Genomic DNA, 17,686 nt, shown 5'->3' with positions numbered 1-17,686 from the left:
CAGTGGTGGATTTTAACTAGGGGCTGCAGCCAGTAATATCTGCCACCCCAGTTAAAGCCAGTATTAGCAGTGCCTTCCTATTGCAAGCACTCCCTGCTAATCACAGCCAGACAGGCAGTCCCAGGGGAAGGTGTTTTCTCCTCTGGGACTGCCAGTCCTGACTGCAATTAGCAGAGAGAGCTCTGCTGCTATAATGGCAGCCCTATCTGGCTTCTAGAGGTTGCAGCCAATGCAGTCCCTAGAAGCCTGCACACATTGCAGACAGGCAGGTCTCCTGTGAAATAGAGGTATGAACCGCTGCTGGTTATGAGTGTGTTTTCAATAGTGTATTTTAAATAATTATATGAGATATTTAATTGGTACAGCTGGACTTAATATGGCCTTAAAAAATGTTTGGTGGTGGAGGTATTTTATTCCCTTGCTATTGCTGCCATGAGAATGAAAAATGTCTATACGTTTGATTTCACCTGTTTTAAGTCTGGTGAGTGTCTTAAATTTAATTGTGGAGTAGTGTAAAGCCGGCTACACGTGGTACGATGTGTAGCTGGCGATGCAACAGCCAATCCAACAGCCTACAAATCGGGCGGTACCCACACACGGAGCGATCCGCTGCCCGACCTTCAACGTGGAAACTTGGTCAAGCTGCTCAATTATGCATGAAAACATAGGAACTGGGGTGCAGAAAAATGGCAGCAGGTGTTCTGGACTATTGAGTCAAAATATGAAATGCAATATTTGGCTGTAACAGAGGGCAGTTTGTTCGTCAAAGGGCTGGAGAGCAGTACAATAATGAGTGTCTGCAGGCAACAGTGGAGCATGGTGGAGGTTCCTTGCAAGTTCGGGGCTGCATTTCAGCAAATGGAATTGGGAATTTGGTCAGAATTAATGGTGACCTAAATGCTGAGAAATACAGGCAGGTACTTATCTATCATGCATTACCATCAGGGAGGCGTCTGATTGGCTTCAGATTTATTCTGCAGCAGGAAAACGACCCCAAACATACAGCCAATGTCATTAGTAACTATCTTCAGCGTAAAGAAGAAGTAATGATATGGCCCCCACAGAGCCCTGATCTGAGTCTGTCTGGGATTACATGAAGAGACAGAAGGATTTGAGCAAGCCTACATCCACAGAAGATCTGCGGTTAGTTGTCCAAGATGTTTGAAACAATCTCCCTGCCGAGTTCCTTCAAAACTGTGTGCAAGTGTACCTGGAAGAATTGATGCTGTCTTGAAGGCAAACTGTGGTCACACCAAATATTGATTTGATATAGATATCTCTTCTGTTCATTCACAATGCACTACATTGATTCCAGGTACAATTAACTGAGAGAAATTGAAGGATTAATATCAATCATCCTAAACTCATTCCAAGCTGTGTGTTGTAAAATATTTTAAATTTGGAATCTAGTGGCAAGGGGAAGTGTATCAATGTAACTTTCCCAGGTCTAAAAAGAAGAAGCCTATATGTTGTTCCGTCTCCCATACCGTCTTAATCCAATCCATCTGAAACACATGCTCTAACTTTTACTTGAAAATAGCAAAGGAAGGGGGCTCCCTTTGAATCCAATTTTGGAGAATGGTTTTTCTACCAGCTGCACTAGAGATATTAGGCTGCGACTTTAACCGCACAGGAATTGGTATCACACATGTACAAAGTCACAGATGAAGCACGAACTTGGCATGAGAAAAGCTGCGGCTATTTGCATTGGAGCCCTTTTTGCAAAGACCCAGATTCGGCCACATTCAGATGCACAAATGTTGCAATCACAGAGGTCTGCAGACTCTCCGAACCAGATGAGGAAGGGATCAACTATATACCGTGTATAGCCATATATCAAATCTGCCCATTCTGGAATAGAAAAGAATATATATTTTTCCACTTCTAATGTATATGAACGTATACGCATTTGCGTAACTAGGATCTACACAGTATGCCTTCCTCATCCGGTCCGGAGAGTCTGTTGAGGGGCATTATGTATTTCAAACAATTGTCTCAAATCTATCTCAGTATCTGACCAGTTGACCAACAGGTCATCTATAAAACGGGTATACATGAGCAATTTGTTATCAATCCCAAGTACTAGACATAATGATTGTTTCTCCATTATATACATGTAGGCATTGGTGTATGATGGGGCTACATTTGACCCCATTGCACACTCTGCCTTTTGGAGGAAGAATTGGTTATTGTTGATAAAATAATTCCTACCCAACACCAACTCTAACAACTTGACAAAAAATACAATGGGTGGCCCTAATACAATGGGCTATCTCTTATCAACTCAACCATTGCTCTGATACCCTCACTATGCGGAATGCAAGTATAAAGGCTGGTAACATCAGCACTGCATAGGAGGGTTTCAGATGGTAAAGTCCCTGTCTCTTAGTTTCAACAGGAGTGCAGTGGTATCTTTTAGATAAGACAAGGTCCCCTGGACACATGGGTTAAGGAGGCTATCTAAATAGACTGAGATAGACTGATATATTGACCCCTAGCAGAGATGATTGGTCTGCCAGGGGAGTTGTCCAAGGTTTTGTGGACTTTGGGGACAGTATCAGAGCAGTGGCTGAGTCAAGTTGTTAGAGTTGGTGTTGGGTAATTTAGATAATAGATTGGTAAAACTAGACATAGACAAATTAAAGCAGAAGAATGAACCCCCTAATTTTCTAACTCAGAGTAATGGCTATCATCTGTGCCTGGGCTGTATTACTTGTAATTTTGGGGGACAGTGTCAGTTACCCATATACCGGCAAAAAAAATACCTCCAAGTGGCTTACATTACATGGGAGGATGGCCCTCCATAGGTCGGCCATCAGGGCAGCAGTGACCTCATGCTGTAGTGATCAACCGGTAGCCCGACACTGCCTGATGGCCAGACATGGAGTAGCTGATATTGGGCTAGAATTATTGACCACATTCCCTCCAATAATACGGGAGGTAATAGGTCTAAACATTTACTGCAATTGGAATGTCGCTGAATAGATTGACTAGATACTTTGACCCCCAAGGGACTGAATAAATCATTAGGGCTGCAATGCTTTTTATGATTTCTTCATTGTTCTATAATCATATTTTTACAGTATTCTATAATTATATTTGTTGCCTTATCATGTCTGTTATATACCGTGTGTATGTGGTGTTTTTATATGTGTATAGTTTATGTGTATATATGTGTGGTGTGTGTGAACATACTAGAGATATACACTAATGTATTCGCAGATGCAAATTTGCACTCAGCTACTGTGCAAAAATAGGCAAATGCCTCTGCCATCTGGATTTGTATTGAGACGCCCACCAGCAATTTAGCTAATCCCAGCGGCTGTGTACAAATTTGCAGCCCCAGGCTGAAACAAAGCCCACTGAGACAAGATGTAGGTTGGCTGGTCCCTGGGGAGGGGCCAAGAACTGTGTCAGATGGCCCCAATATGTGTGCTGCCCTGGCTGTTTGTGCTTTAGTTTGCGGGTAGCACAGATGTCAGATGACAAGCTGCACCGTTGGTTATTCGACTCTGCCTGCAAAGAGCTTCTGCAAATGCTGCCGCGATTGGGGGTGAGAGCCCAGCCCAGCGGGAACTGTCCCGATTTCCTGGTGGCCCAATCAGCCCCTTATTGTCAAACATTGTTTAGAATGGGATTGAATTACTTACACTTACTTCCAACCTGACCTTTTTGACTAGAAGGGGCTGATGTTCAGTTGCACACACACACACCAATTATGGGAAACTGAACATTGCTTTGTTTCCTGCTCGCCTCAAATGTAGAGCCGTTTCTGGATAAAGGGGCCCACACTAAAACAATTAATTGGGCCAATACAGTGTTTACAGATGATTTTATTTAACAAATTGTTAATGTATAAGGTTCACTAATCCCGACCATAAATTATAAAAATTTGTGAATCAGGATTTCCAACATATTGGATTTTGCTGACCTATCATAGTTCCAGATTGGAAGTGTATGCTAATAATCAGCCAACACAGCAATCCATGAGTAGTAATATAAGGCAGATCCGATCTTTGGTGAAAATGATTGGTGAATCGCTGGAAAATATTTACAATGTATGGATGCATATTGAAGTATCTGAGAATCGTTAAAATAGGGAAATTTACGTGGAATCAGGGAATCTTATTTTATGATTGTTGGTGTATGGGTTCCTTAAGCCTGCAATTGAATTGCTCTCACAGTTGAAAAAGTACTACTAGCTAAAATATTGACAATTGTGTGGTGGTCACTATAATATTGACTGTAAATGAATGGTAATTATATAGATACTAATTTTGGTACAAAAACAGGTACAAATGATATGATATTACCTGTTTTCGACCATGTTTAATAATATTCAAACCAAATTCAAAGTGGTTTTGCCAAAACCAAAACACAAAGGTGGTTTTAGAACTAAGACCAAAACAGAGAGGTCCGGACACATCTCTAATTGCAGGGCCGAAGCTAGGATTTTTGTCACCAGGGGCAAGACAGTAATTTGGCGCCCCCCCTGGTTAATTCCCTCTGCAGCAGTGCCCCTATAGTAATGCCCCCTGAGGTAATGCCCCTGTGGTAGTGCCCATATAGTAATGTCCCTGTAGTAGTGCCCATATGATAATGCCCCATAGCAATGCCCCTGTAGTAGTGCCCATATTGTAATGCCCCATAGTAATGCCCATATGTTAATACCCCCATTGTAATGCTCCTGTAGTGCCCATGCTCCCATATTAATGCCCTTGTGGTAATGCCCCTGTAGTACCCATGCTTTCATAGTAATGCCCCTGTAGTGCCCATGCCCCCATAGTAATATCCCTGTAGTGCCCTTACAGTAATGCCCCTGTAGTGCTCATGCCCCCACAGTAATGCCCCTGTGGTAATGCCTCTGTAGTGCCCATGCTCCAATAGTAATGCCCCTGTAGTGCTCATGCCCCATTAGTAATGCCCATTATTGCCCATACCCCCATAGTAATGCCCCTGTGGTAATGCCCATGCCCCCATAATAATGCCCCTGTAGTGCAGCTTAGTAAAAAAAAAATACTTACCTTGAACCCTGCTCCTGCATCCAGCATCGCGTCTGGTCCACCGGCTGCTCCTCGGAACTATGGGGGAAATGTCATGACGTCTCTCCCATAGTGCCCGTGGGGAGAGCCGGAAGCTGGAGTTCGGGAGAGAACTCCAGCCTCCGGCTACACCGCGTCACTGCAGAGAAGGAGCCAGGCGCCCGCTGGTAATAAATATTACCAGCGGACGTCCGGCTTGGCTTAGAGCCTCTCTGCAGCGCCGGGCTGGAGGTCACTGGCACCGGGTACAACGGCGCACCCGGTGCATGTGCACCTCCAGCCAACCCCCCTAGTTGCGGCCCTGCTAATTGTAATGCTTTATTTGTAAAGTGAAAACATATTACTTACCATACTCGCTGCTGGACCTATTGCCAGAACACGTGACCACATGTTCATAGAAGTTGTGGTGGCTGTCATCAAAAGGCTACATCACCATTACCTTGCTAGCTAATGGTGGACAAATTAGCTGGAGAGCATGATTAGCATGATTTCTCAAGATATGAAGCATCTCCTAGGAAAAATTTTTGTGAGCTGTATTTACAAAGGAGAACATGTCTGAGAGGTGACCAGTCATTGTTAACCACTTGTCTGGCATGGTCGCATAAGGTGCAAGCATGCCAACCTGGGCTTTCCCTGACACAATTGTATCTGATGCAACCATGTCAGAATTGGCGACAGGCGACTGCTGGTAGATCAGATTCTGGCCATAAAGTTTTTTAAATATATATATATTTTTTTAACTGCATAAAAGTATTTACCTAAAACAAATTCTTCATTAGACCTCTTACATCACCATCACAGTCCTGAAAGAGGTGCAGTCAGTAGCAGGGGGTTGGTGTTCCTGGGGATAGACCATCACTGTTGCCTGGGAGGGGGAAGAGACTGGGGGAGGTGGGGCTGCAGTCCAGACTGGAGGGCGATCCTGTGAGATTCGCCACTCAAAGCCAGTCACTGTGGTGAGGGGAGAAATGTGTGTAGCCATGGCTAGCTGCACATATTTCTCCCCTGGCCACAGTCAACTCAACTCTATGCAGTCATGGGTTGGTGGTCCTAATAGGATCTCTCTTGTATGGTCAGGTGAGAAGGCGGAGACTGGGGGGAGATTGCCGCAGTGACAGAGGGCCAGGCAGTGTGTGAACTGCCCGGTGACAGTCAGAAGATTATCTTCCAGCAGCTGCATATTAGAAGCCCATTCAGCAGTCTGATTGGCATGTAGAGTCCTATGGAGTGTCTGATTGGCATATGGGTGGTCTGTTTGACATGTGGAGGCACGTGGGGTGACTAAAGTTGCATGTGGAGGCACATGGAGAGGTCTGATTGGTATGTATGGCACATGGGTAGGCTTGATTGGCATGTGGATGCACGTGGGGAGGTTTGATTGGCATGTGGGATGGTCTGACTGGCACATGAGGAGGTTTGAGTAGCATGTGCAGCCCGGTGGGATGGTCTGATTGGCATATGAATGCGTGTGGCGTGAGTGGCGTAGCATGTGAATGCATGAGGGGTGATCTGTGTGCCATGTGTCTGCAGGTGGAGTGGCATCCGTGATAAATCCTGCATACTTTTATAATGAATCAGTGCATTACTTCATACCTACAAAGGTAGGGGGAATATGTAAATTTCACTTACATGATGAATAGACCCCTATAGCTCTCTATGATTGCCAAGTAGCACACATTATTCCTACCTAGACTTGTGTTAGATTATCTAATGCTGCCGATTGCCACAATGCAGGTCTCTATGTGGGTATATTGAGTATGCTATGTAAGTCACCCTTAAATATTAGGGCTGGTTTTGTGTGCTCCCCATTATTAAGACTATGTATTATATGGGTACCTTAGTTTTGTGGAACTATCTCCTATCTGTATAGTTTACTAGTAGATATGTTTCTGTTTTTTAGTTCAACATATGTTGCTGAATATATGATATACTGTAAATGTCCCTGTATAGATGTATTCAGTATATCATTAAGAGTTATGCATTATAGAAATACTGTGTATCACAGACTGGACATATAAATACATATAGAGGTGCTGGAGAGTGGCTAACCATTTGAAGAGAATAAAAGTAGATAGTTATTTTTTTAAGTGACCTTACATTTGTGTCTCAGCTGGTGTCAGAGTGTTAAAAGGCATCTAAAATTTATTTCACGCTGTTAAAGTCCCTAAAACTTCTGGGGGATTAGGCAGCTCCTAGGTCCCCGGTCATTCACTGCATATTTCCATTACACAACAGTGTATGTTGTGCACGTTGTAGTTTTTGCTCTTGTGCTTCCAATGTGTGTGTGAGTGCCAATATAATGTTAAAGAACAGTTTTCATGGCGAAACTTTTTATTATTTGCCCAGGGCACCATCAAAATTAGTTATGCTTCTGCAACCACACCAGGCAAGTGGTTAAAACTGATTGTGGTCAGAGGTGTAGCGTGTAGCCACTGCACCCAGAGCATGTGCATCCTAATTATTATTATTATTATCATTATCATTACATCTGCAAGAACTGGAAATAGTGGGGGAAAGATGGAAGAATGTGGAAGTGTTGCAATGTTAACATAAATATTTTTGAGCCAGAAATATTATAGATGTAGAGTGTTTATCTGAGTTTGTTCAGATTTAAAATGTTAAAGGTGGTTTTAGGTCACACTAATCATTTAAAGATTTTTGTGTTCGTCTAAGTAACACTAAATTACAAGATTAACAGAGACTGAAAAACAAAGACAATCTGCATCACTGGTGTCCTCAGGCATTTCCAACAACATTACCTCAGAAAAAACAGCAGTGTGACTTCATATAGTCCTCACAGAACCTCTGTCACACCAGGTAAAGCACAGTATGTTACTGGTGTGGTATCCAGTGACCCAAATGTAGCAAATATCCAAGGTAATGTTTTATGATACAGGTAATATTACCAAGTTGTCTTTGTTGTTGTTATTATTATTCTTTGTGTCATTATTATCTGTATGAAAGCTATGGCTTGATTATACTTACATGGGCTGGCAGGGGTGTATCTAGGGATCCGAGTGCCCCTGGCAAGGTAATGGACTGGCGCCCCCCTCCCCTCATAATTTCAGTAAGTGCCCCCAGTAGTAGTCCCCCCTATGCAGTGCAGTGCCCCCAGTAGTAGTCCCCTCTATGCAGTGTAGTGCCCCTCAGTAGTAGTCCCCTCTATGCAGTGCAGTGTCCCCAGTAGTAGTCCCCTCTATGCAGTGCAGTGCCCCCAGTAGTAGTCCCCTCTATGCAGTGCCCCCAGTAGTAATCCCCTCTATGCAGTGCCCCCAGTAGCAGTCCCCCTATGCAGTGCCCTTAGTAGTAGTCCCCCTTATGCAGTGCCCCCAGTAGTAGTCCCCCCTATGCAGTGCCCCCAGTGGTAGTCCCCCCTATGCAGTGCCCCCAGTAGTAGAGGCACCGCTGCTTGGGAAAGATTACAGTGACACTGAGTACAGCTACACAGCACCGAGGATTTACAAAGAAGCTGCTTGCCACCTGGCGAGGAAAAGAACAGTAGTAGAAAAGACAAAAGAGGAAGAAGAAGAAGAATGCAGTGGAGCTTGGAAATAATAATAAAAGATGGGGGTGTGAGGGGGTGCTTTACATGTGAGTACAATACATAACCATGACACTGAAAATAAATAAAATAGCAAACAATAAAGATAAATCTAACTTAGGAAAGGATAGCATAGATAAGTAAACAAATTAGATTGTCAGTTTTGTGCTGTAAACATTACAAGAATAGTGAAATCATTCCATCTACTGGATAAATATAGTAAAAGTAATATTGCTCCTTTGGTGGGAGGAACTGGGACCCAGAGACCCACCATGTAAAAAAAATGGGGTCCTACCTCACTTTTTCTGTGTGACATTATTTCCCTTTACATGCCCCTTATGTGCCAGCAGTCCCCTACACATGCCCCTTATGTGTCATTGGTCCCCTCCAGTGGGACTACAGAGGGGGATGGGGGTACCATGAGCAGATTTCCAATTAGGCACCCTCTGCGCTTGCTGGCTACTATTGGCATGGGGGGGAGGTTATCAGCAATACTGCGGTGCATCCTTGCTGCATAAGCTAATGCATACACCATGGTTATACACACTGAGAACTGCAGGGGAGGTCCACACACTGAGAACTGCAGGGGAGGTCCTTCTGCTCCACAGGAGGTTTCTGTCCTCCCTGAGCTCGCCTTAGTCTATCCAATGACACTCAGCACAAGGGGTCAGAGGAACATGTGAAAAGCTCTTTATTGAGGAACTTGTCACATGCTTCTCTGACTCCTGCAAGTTAGCGTCCTTATGGGTTTTATCAGAGGTGGTCACCTAGTGGCACGTGGATGAGGTCTGAAGGAATGTGGGGGAGGGTCAGTTTTATATGGGAGTTCTGATGGCATGTGTGAGGATCTTATGGAATGTGGAGGGGGTCTGATAGCAATAGTGTGGGTCTGATTACATATGGATGGGGTCTGATTGCATGAGCAGCAGAGCTGAAAACAAGTGTGGGGTTCTGATCGCATTTGGGTCAGTTCTGATGGCATAGGGTGGTGTATGACTGCATTGGGAAGGGTTTGTTGGAATGCGCAGGGATACGATGGCATGCAAAGGTGGTATAATGGCATGTATGGAGTATGATGGCTTCTGTGTGGGGTCTAATTGCATGTGTGTGGGGTTTGATGACATCTTAAGGGATGTTATGGCATGTGGGCAGAGAAATGGTATATGGAGGAGCTTTGATAACATGTAACATTATATGTAAATGTCTGGTGACATGTAAGGGGCATGTGGGGATGTCTGATAGCATGTAAGGTGCATGTGGGGAGATCTGATGGTCATTTGAGTGGAGCCCGATAGCTTAGTTAAAGGTATGTTGGTATTAATTGGCTCCTGACAAAAATAAAACCTTGTGTGTGTGCATGCAGGTGGTAGGGAATATAGATTGTAAGCTCTACTGGGGCAGGGACTGATGTGAATGACTGAAATATTCTCTGTAAAGTGCTGCGTACTTTGTGTGCACTATATAGATAACATAATAATAATAATGTTTGTCTGGTCTGATTGCATGTTTGGGTTGTCTGATTGCATGTGTGGGTTACCTGATTGCATATGGGAGGGTCTGATGGTATGTGGAATAGGATTGATGGTGTATAATGGTATGTGTGGAGGTCTGATGGCATGTGGGAGGGCTCTGATCGAGATGTGAGGGTTTGTAGGGATGTCTGATAGGCATGTAAGGGGGTTGATGACCTAAGTAGTTGATAGGCATGAAAGGTGTATGTAGACAGGTTTGAGGAGAATTATAACAATTTACAACTTTTCTTTCTCCACAGTGCAACCATATGCACCTTAGTTGAATTAGTAGCAGTGCAAGTAAACATGAAGATACTACTGTAAGACTATTGTGACACTGAGTGTATCAGTGAAATGAGAGCTATGCTGATGACTTTTGTGAACATTTTAATATGTTAGGAGATCTGGTGAGCATATTAGAATGTGTGGGAAGGACTGTGGGGCATTAAAGGGGCATGCGGGAAAGTCTGATGGCACATGGGGATGTATTGTATGGCTTTTTTATACCCTTTCAGAATAAATGGGATGTTGTCAGGATCCCGGCGTTGACTATCCTGACGGTCACAATACCGGCAGCAGAATCACAGCAACGGTCACAATACTGGCAACAGAATCCCGACGACGATCACAATACCGGCAGCAGAATCCCGACAGGTCAAAATACTAATGAATCCTGACATGAATATTAGGGTTAGGTTTAGCGTTAGGCTGCGGTAGGGGATGATTAGGGTTTGGTTGCCAAAGGGGAAAGTTAGGGTTAGGCTGCGGGAGGGGTGGGTTAGTGTTAGAATACTCACCAAATTCATTGGGTTGGTTACCGCTGGGATATCGTACCCAACCAGAATAAATGTGTTTACATTTCTGAGTATGTGCGTGTGTAGAGGGGACGCAGAGCTGAGCATTTGCCCTAGCTTTGCCACTGCCACCAATACTTAATGCATTACCATCACATATTTATTATATCAAATTGCAACTGTTTATTTAGATTGCTTATACAGTATGTTATTTCCATTTGGTTTTCAACAGGAAAAAAGATTTCCACTTTAAGGGCCATATTCAATTAAGGAGCGAAAAGTCCGTGCTGGACGTTTTGCTCCACATCGGAGGTTTCTGCAGGGATAAAGTATCGGGCGCGTGCCCGCTTATCCCTGCATTCAATTTTAAGCCGGCGAAAACAGGACCCGGCGAAACTGGAAGCGGAAAAAAAACCTGCCAATTTTCGGGAGATCATCCTTGGACCCCCCCTAAAGATGTCCTGACATGGGGGATCACTATGGGTACCCCCGTTTTTGGCTGCTGAAAGGAAGTCGGGTTTTTAAATAGCCACGGCAGGTGCATAAATGCGGCTTTGAAGAAGGTGATGAAGAATAGCATTTAGCTATTTTTTGGGGAAAAAATAATTATGCCCATCAAATTTGGGGTACATTTAAATGGGTGCAAGCATATTTTTAAGTCCCTAAAATTATTTTTAAAAATTCTTCTAAAATGCACCTGCCGCTACTACCCGCAATGAATAAAACACCTGCCCCATACTTGGGAACCCCTCTGGAATCTATTTAGCTGCTTTAGGATTTTGTCCCCCAAAATTTAAGTTAATTTTTTGGGGTGTCCCGATTTTTTTAAAAAACTTTTTTTGACACACATTAATTTTAGGGGCCATTCCCAGGGGTGCAGGCTATTTTTTTTTAAGCCTGCACCCCTAAACCCCAATTCTGCACTTTTTTTTGCCACCTATTGTGTGGAGAAAAGTTGTCAACATTTTTTTACAAAGACTTTTTGCACCGGCGAAAAGTCTTTGAAATTGAATACGGGGATAATGCAAACAGGCGAAAATGACGTCATCAGCGAAAAATTATCGACGATAATGAGTTTTCGCTTCAAATTGAATATAGCTGTAAGTGGTAAAAAAACCAGATGGCCTTAATTTTATAATAATGTTGTCACTCTTTTACATATGGCATGTAATTATACTTTCATATTGTTCCAAAATAGGGTAACTTTATTCATATATTACACTAACACTGTCAAGTTGTATATCTCTAGGCTATCAGTGCCATTTTTCAGCAGGAACTCAGGGGGTCATTCAGACCCGCTCGCGAGCGCAGGATGCTCGCAAGCGGGTCGATGTTGCGCATGTGCACGATGGAGGGAGCTCCGTCGTGCGCATGCACGAGACCCGGCTAGCGACGGGCTCTCCGTCGCTCCGGGTCTCGCACCAAAGGGGGCGTGCTGTCGATGTTGATTGACAGCACGCCCCCTATGGTGGGCGTGCCGGGGGCGTGGCTGCCAGACGGAGGGGTCTCCGTCGCAAGCCCGATGGTCACGATGGTCTTGACCACCGCGACCATCACCATGGACGCTCGCATAAGCTGTGGGTGGTAACCCACAGCTATGCGAGCGTCCATAAGGCCGCTCCATTTTCATTTTCATTTTCATGATTCAGAGCGAGCGCTCTGGTGAGAGCGTCCGGCTCTGAATCAGGCCCTCAGTTCCTGAACCTCTCATTAACTAAGGCGTAATGTCCTGTGCAAAAATATATTTTAAGTTTTATTTTAAAGTCCTTTCTGAGTGCCCTCTTTGCAAAATACTATATATATGTATATAAAGTATATAGGCATAAGTATATACATTTGTATGCCTAATGTTCACAAACATACTGTAACTTTGGAGTTTGAAGTCTGGAAATATTTGTAATAAAGCATATACAACATATTGTATGTACATTATTCATTATTAGTAGTCTATATTTCATTATGTTGATCCTAGTATTTTGGGCCCATCATATGCCAGACCACTAGTTATCGTGCCCGTTGTTGCAGGTTTTTTATTTTCCCCTGTCTCTTTTTTATCCCCCTCAACCTCTCCATCTTCCTGTCTCTTATTTCCTTCCCCCTCACCCCTGTCTCCATGTCTCTCATTTCTATCGACCATATCCCTGTACTGTATATCATCTCTGTCCCCCTCACCTCCCTCCTACCACTCATCTCTATCCCCTACCTCCCCTTCTCTCATCTCTGTCCCCCTCACCTCCCTCCTACCACTCATCTCTATCCCCTACCTCCCCTTCTCTCATCTCTGTCCCCCTCACCTCCCTCTTACCACTCATCTCTATCCCCTACCCCCCCTTCTCTCATCTCTGTAACCCTCACCTCCCTTCCACCACTCATCTCTAACCCCTACCTCCCCTTCTCTCATCTCTGTTCCCCTCACCTCCCTCCCGCCTCTCATCTCTAGCCCCTACCTCCCGTTCTCTTTTCCTCTGACCCATACCCTGTCTCCCTCTCTCTCTCATGTCCCCTCCACCCTCCCTAATTCACTCTCTCACATGACCCATTCACCTACCCATCTCCCTCTCTCTCCATAATGTCAGTCTCCCTCACCTCTGTCCCAACCCTTCCCCCTGTCAGTCTCTTTCTTCTCTGTAACCAATATCCCTGTAGACACACACTGTAGGAGATCATATAACAGATCATTTCTAAGGTGTATAAGATGTGATATATTTTGAATGGGGGTCTAGTCTTTTTTTTGTACACATTTATCCGATAAACCATGTTATTGGATGTTACATTTACATACAGACAATTCCTGAATCTTCAGATCAGCTGAACACCAAATTGAATATGAAGGCTATGAAAATTATATAGAGGGTTAAAGAAGTTATAGTTATATAGTTATACTCACAATTATGCTGTTGGGTTCATTTACAGGCCAGTGAAGAGTACACCACATCACAACCTGTGTCTTTCTTGTTTGCTCTTCTAAAATAAGTGAAGTCCAAGTTACAGAAGAATATGAAAAGTCTTTTTACTTTTAGGTGTAAGAATATTTTCTGTAGTGGAGATTGGAAGAAGGATCAAGAGAGTAATCAGGGGTCAAGGACCAGCGGGTTATTCACCCAGTAGAAAACGGGTTTAGAGTCTGAAGGGTAATCCTCTGAATTCAAAGGGTCAAGAGCCAGAAAGGTAGTTGTACATGGCAAAGGTCAGGGATTGTAGCAATTGTATGAGAAGGGAATGGTCATCAAAGAGATCCAGGAGAATTAAAAGTGAGTAATGATCTTTAGGTTTAGCAGTAACATTGAGTGGAGTCTTGGGAATGAGAGCCAGACTGAAGTGAGTCCAGCTGATTGTGTGAAGCAAGAAAGTGTGTGAGTCAGGTGTAGGCAAATCTGTCATTTTACTGTGCACCGCTATGACTAACAATACATCACCATTAGTACCTTCATGACTATTCCAGAGGATCATCACAGATCGCCCCTCTAGAGTCCAAGAAAAAAACTAATGGTTATAAAAATCCTGCATGTATGTGGGACCTTAGTTCTGGCTTTGGAAGAACATGCTGTAACTTACTGTTGGATGTTATTGGATAGTTGGCCACCAATAATGTTAACTGACTAGTTCCAGTGTTTTACAGATCCCCATGTGACTTACACCATAAGATCTCTTTTGCAGTCTTGCAGTAGGTACAGAAGTCCAATCTTGTAGAGTAAACACCCTTCTACTACTATCACAAATCCTGGGAAATTCTTATAAAGAGTATATGGCAGTATAAAGAGGGCAAGATGCACATGGAGCTGCACATATGACGTCACATTGCCATGACCAATGTTTAGTGTGTATAGTGGATAATTTTTAAGACGTTTACATTTTGATTGTATCCCTGAGGAAACAACACAGTGTACACTTTGTGTAAAGCTTAGCACACACTACTAATGCTGGGCATACACGGCAAGATAAAATGTCTGTCAGACCGACAGACAATTTATCTGGCCGGCTGCCAGCCGCAGATGTCCGCGGCATACACTGTGAGAGAAATCTCACAGTGTATAGCCCGACATCCGCGCTCCGCCCCCGGGGGAGGAGACATTTCCCTGTTCCTTCCGTAGGAAGGAACACAGGAAATGTCTGTCTGTCGGCCGCGCTGGGCATACACTGCCCGATGCGGCCGACAGTTACCGGGTAAATATCGCATCGGACGGGCATGCTGGACAATCCAGCATGCCCGACCATGCAATATTTAAGCCTCGGTCGCCCCCCCCCATGCTACAATTATCGCGGCGATCCGCCGATATCGTGCAGATCATCCCGATAATTGCAGCGTGTATGGCCAGCATTAGAAATAATATGAGATATGGTAAGAACTTACCCTTGTTATCTCTATTTCTACGAAGTCCATAGGGTTCCACAGGATACCTTGGGGTATAGGTGTGACGTCAGTCGCAGGGCACCAAAGAGTTAAGCTTTCAGCCTCCCAGGATGCACTGGGTCCCCCTCCTATACCCCGCCCCCGAGCCAAGGCACCTCAGTTAGTTACCAAGCCATAGGCCGGAGGAGGAGAAGGAAGAGAGAGAACAAAGATCTGGACACATACAAGAATCACATTCTCACCAGAGGGAGACGGAAAACCGGTGACCAGAGCAAAGCCCATCTGCAGCACAGGTGCGACAGGGCGGGAGTCCTGTGGAACCCTATGGACTTCGTAGAAATAGAGATAACAAGGGTACGTTCTTACCATATCTCATATTTTCTACTTCAGGGTCCATAGGGTATCCACAGGATACCTTGGGGATGTCCCAAAGCAGTATCCTTTAAGGGTGGGGATGCTCCTGTGCTGAAAGGAGAATCCGCCGCCCGAAGGAAGCATCCTGAGAGGCGAAGGTGTCAAACCTGTAATACCTCACGAAGGTATGGACAGAGGACCACATAGCAGCCTTGCAGATCTGGACTGCAGAGGCACCACGTCGAGCTGCCCACGAAGGACCCACAGACCTAGTGGAATGAGCCTTCACAGAAGGAGGAACCGGCAGGCCTTCATGAAGATAAGCTTCAGAAATAGCCATACGGATCCAGGCTGCCAAAGTTTGCTTTGAAGCAGGCCAACCCTTTTTACGGAAGCCATAGAGGACAAACAAAGCGTCCGACTTCCTAAATGAAGAAGTGCGGTCAACATAAGTCCTTAAGGCCCGCACAACATCCAAAGAGGCCTCACCCACGGAAAGACCCGGTGAGTTAAAGGCCGGAACAACGATTTCCTCATTAACATGAAACTGGGAAACAACTTTGGGAAGAAACTCGGGCCGAGTGCGGAGCACTGCCCTGTTCCCATGAAAAACCAAGAAAGGGGGTCTACAAGAAAGAGCCCCTAACTCAGAAACACGTCTGGCCGAAGCAATAGCCAGAAGGAAAACAGTCTTAGCTGTTAGCCATTTAAGATCCACTGAGCCCAGTGGTTCAAACGGCGGTCCTTGGAGAGCCCTCAGGACCACAGCCAAATCCCAAGGCGCCACAGGTGGAACAAAGGGCGGCTGAATGCGGAGAACACCTTGCATAAAGGTGCGCACATCCGGGAATGTAGCAATCCTACGGTGAAACCAGACAGACAGGGCCGAAACCTGTACCTTCAAAGAAGCAAGGCGAAGCCCATGATCTAGTCCCGCTTGCAGGAAGGCGAGAATCCAAGACAGACGAAACTCCTGCGGTGCATAACCTCTCGGTCGACACCACTGAAAGAACGTATGCCACACGCGATGGTATATCCTCGCGGAAGACGGTTTCCCAGATTGCAACATGGTACGCACCACAGAGCTGGAAAACCCCCGGGACCTCAGCATGGCCGTCTCAACAGCCACGCCGTCAAAGACAGCCGAGTCAGGTCCGGGTGACGACAAGGACCCTGAGACAAGAGGTCCGGTCATAGCAGCAACCGCAGAGGACTGTCCACGGACAGACCCTGAAGGTCTGAGAACCAGTGCCGTCTGGGCCACGCGGGAGCTATCAACAGGAGCGTCCCTCCTTCCTGTTTGAATTTCCGGATTACCCGTGGAAGAAGGGAGACCGGAGGGAACAGATATGCGAACCGGAACGTCCACCGGACGGACAGAGCATCCACCAGAGACGCCCCTTCGTCTCTTGTGCGAGACCCGTACACCGGCAACTTGTTGTTGTGCCGGGACGCCATGAGGTCGATCTCTGGAAGACCCCATCTGTCCACCAGTAGTTGAAAAACGTCCGGGTGCAGGGACCATTCCCCCGGATGAACGTCCTGGTGACTTAGAAAGTCCGCCTCCCAATTGAGCACTCCCGGGATGAAGACCGCTGATATGGCCAGAAGATTGCGCTCCGCCCAAACCAGGATCCGAGACACCTCTACGAGAGCCGCCCGGCTTCGGGTTCCTCCTTGCCTGTTTATGTAGGCCACGGTGGTAGCGTTGTCCGACTGGACCTGTACCGGGTGACCCTGGAGAAACCGATGTGCCTGCTGGAGAGCATTGAAGACTGCACGGAGTTCCAAGATATTGATTGGAAGCTCCGCTTCTGTCGGAGTCCACCTGCCCTGGAACAGATGTGGACCCGAAACTGCTCCCCAGCCCCGAAGACTGGCATCCGTAGTCAACAGGACCCAATTTGGAATCCAGAACGGACGTCCCTCGCTGAGGTGGGTCGTCTGTAACCACCAAGCAAGGGACAGGTGAACCTCCGGGGTGAACACAATCGTCTGGGACTTCAGAGACTGAGGCAGCCCGTTCCACTTTGACAGGATCAGGTGCTGCAGAGGTCTGGAGTGAAACTGGGCATATTCCACCATGTCGAACA

The sequence above is a fragment of the Taudactylus pleione genome, unplaced genomic scaffold (genome assembly GCF_031769625.1).
Source record: "Taudactylus pleione unplaced genomic scaffold, aTauple2 ptg000177l, whole genome shotgun sequence".
NCBI lineage: Eukaryota > Metazoa > Chordata > Amphibia > Anura > Myobatrachidae > Taudactylus > Taudactylus pleione.
The sequence above is the reverse complement of the archived record's forward strand: the minus strand, read 5'-3'. Positions refer to the sequence as shown.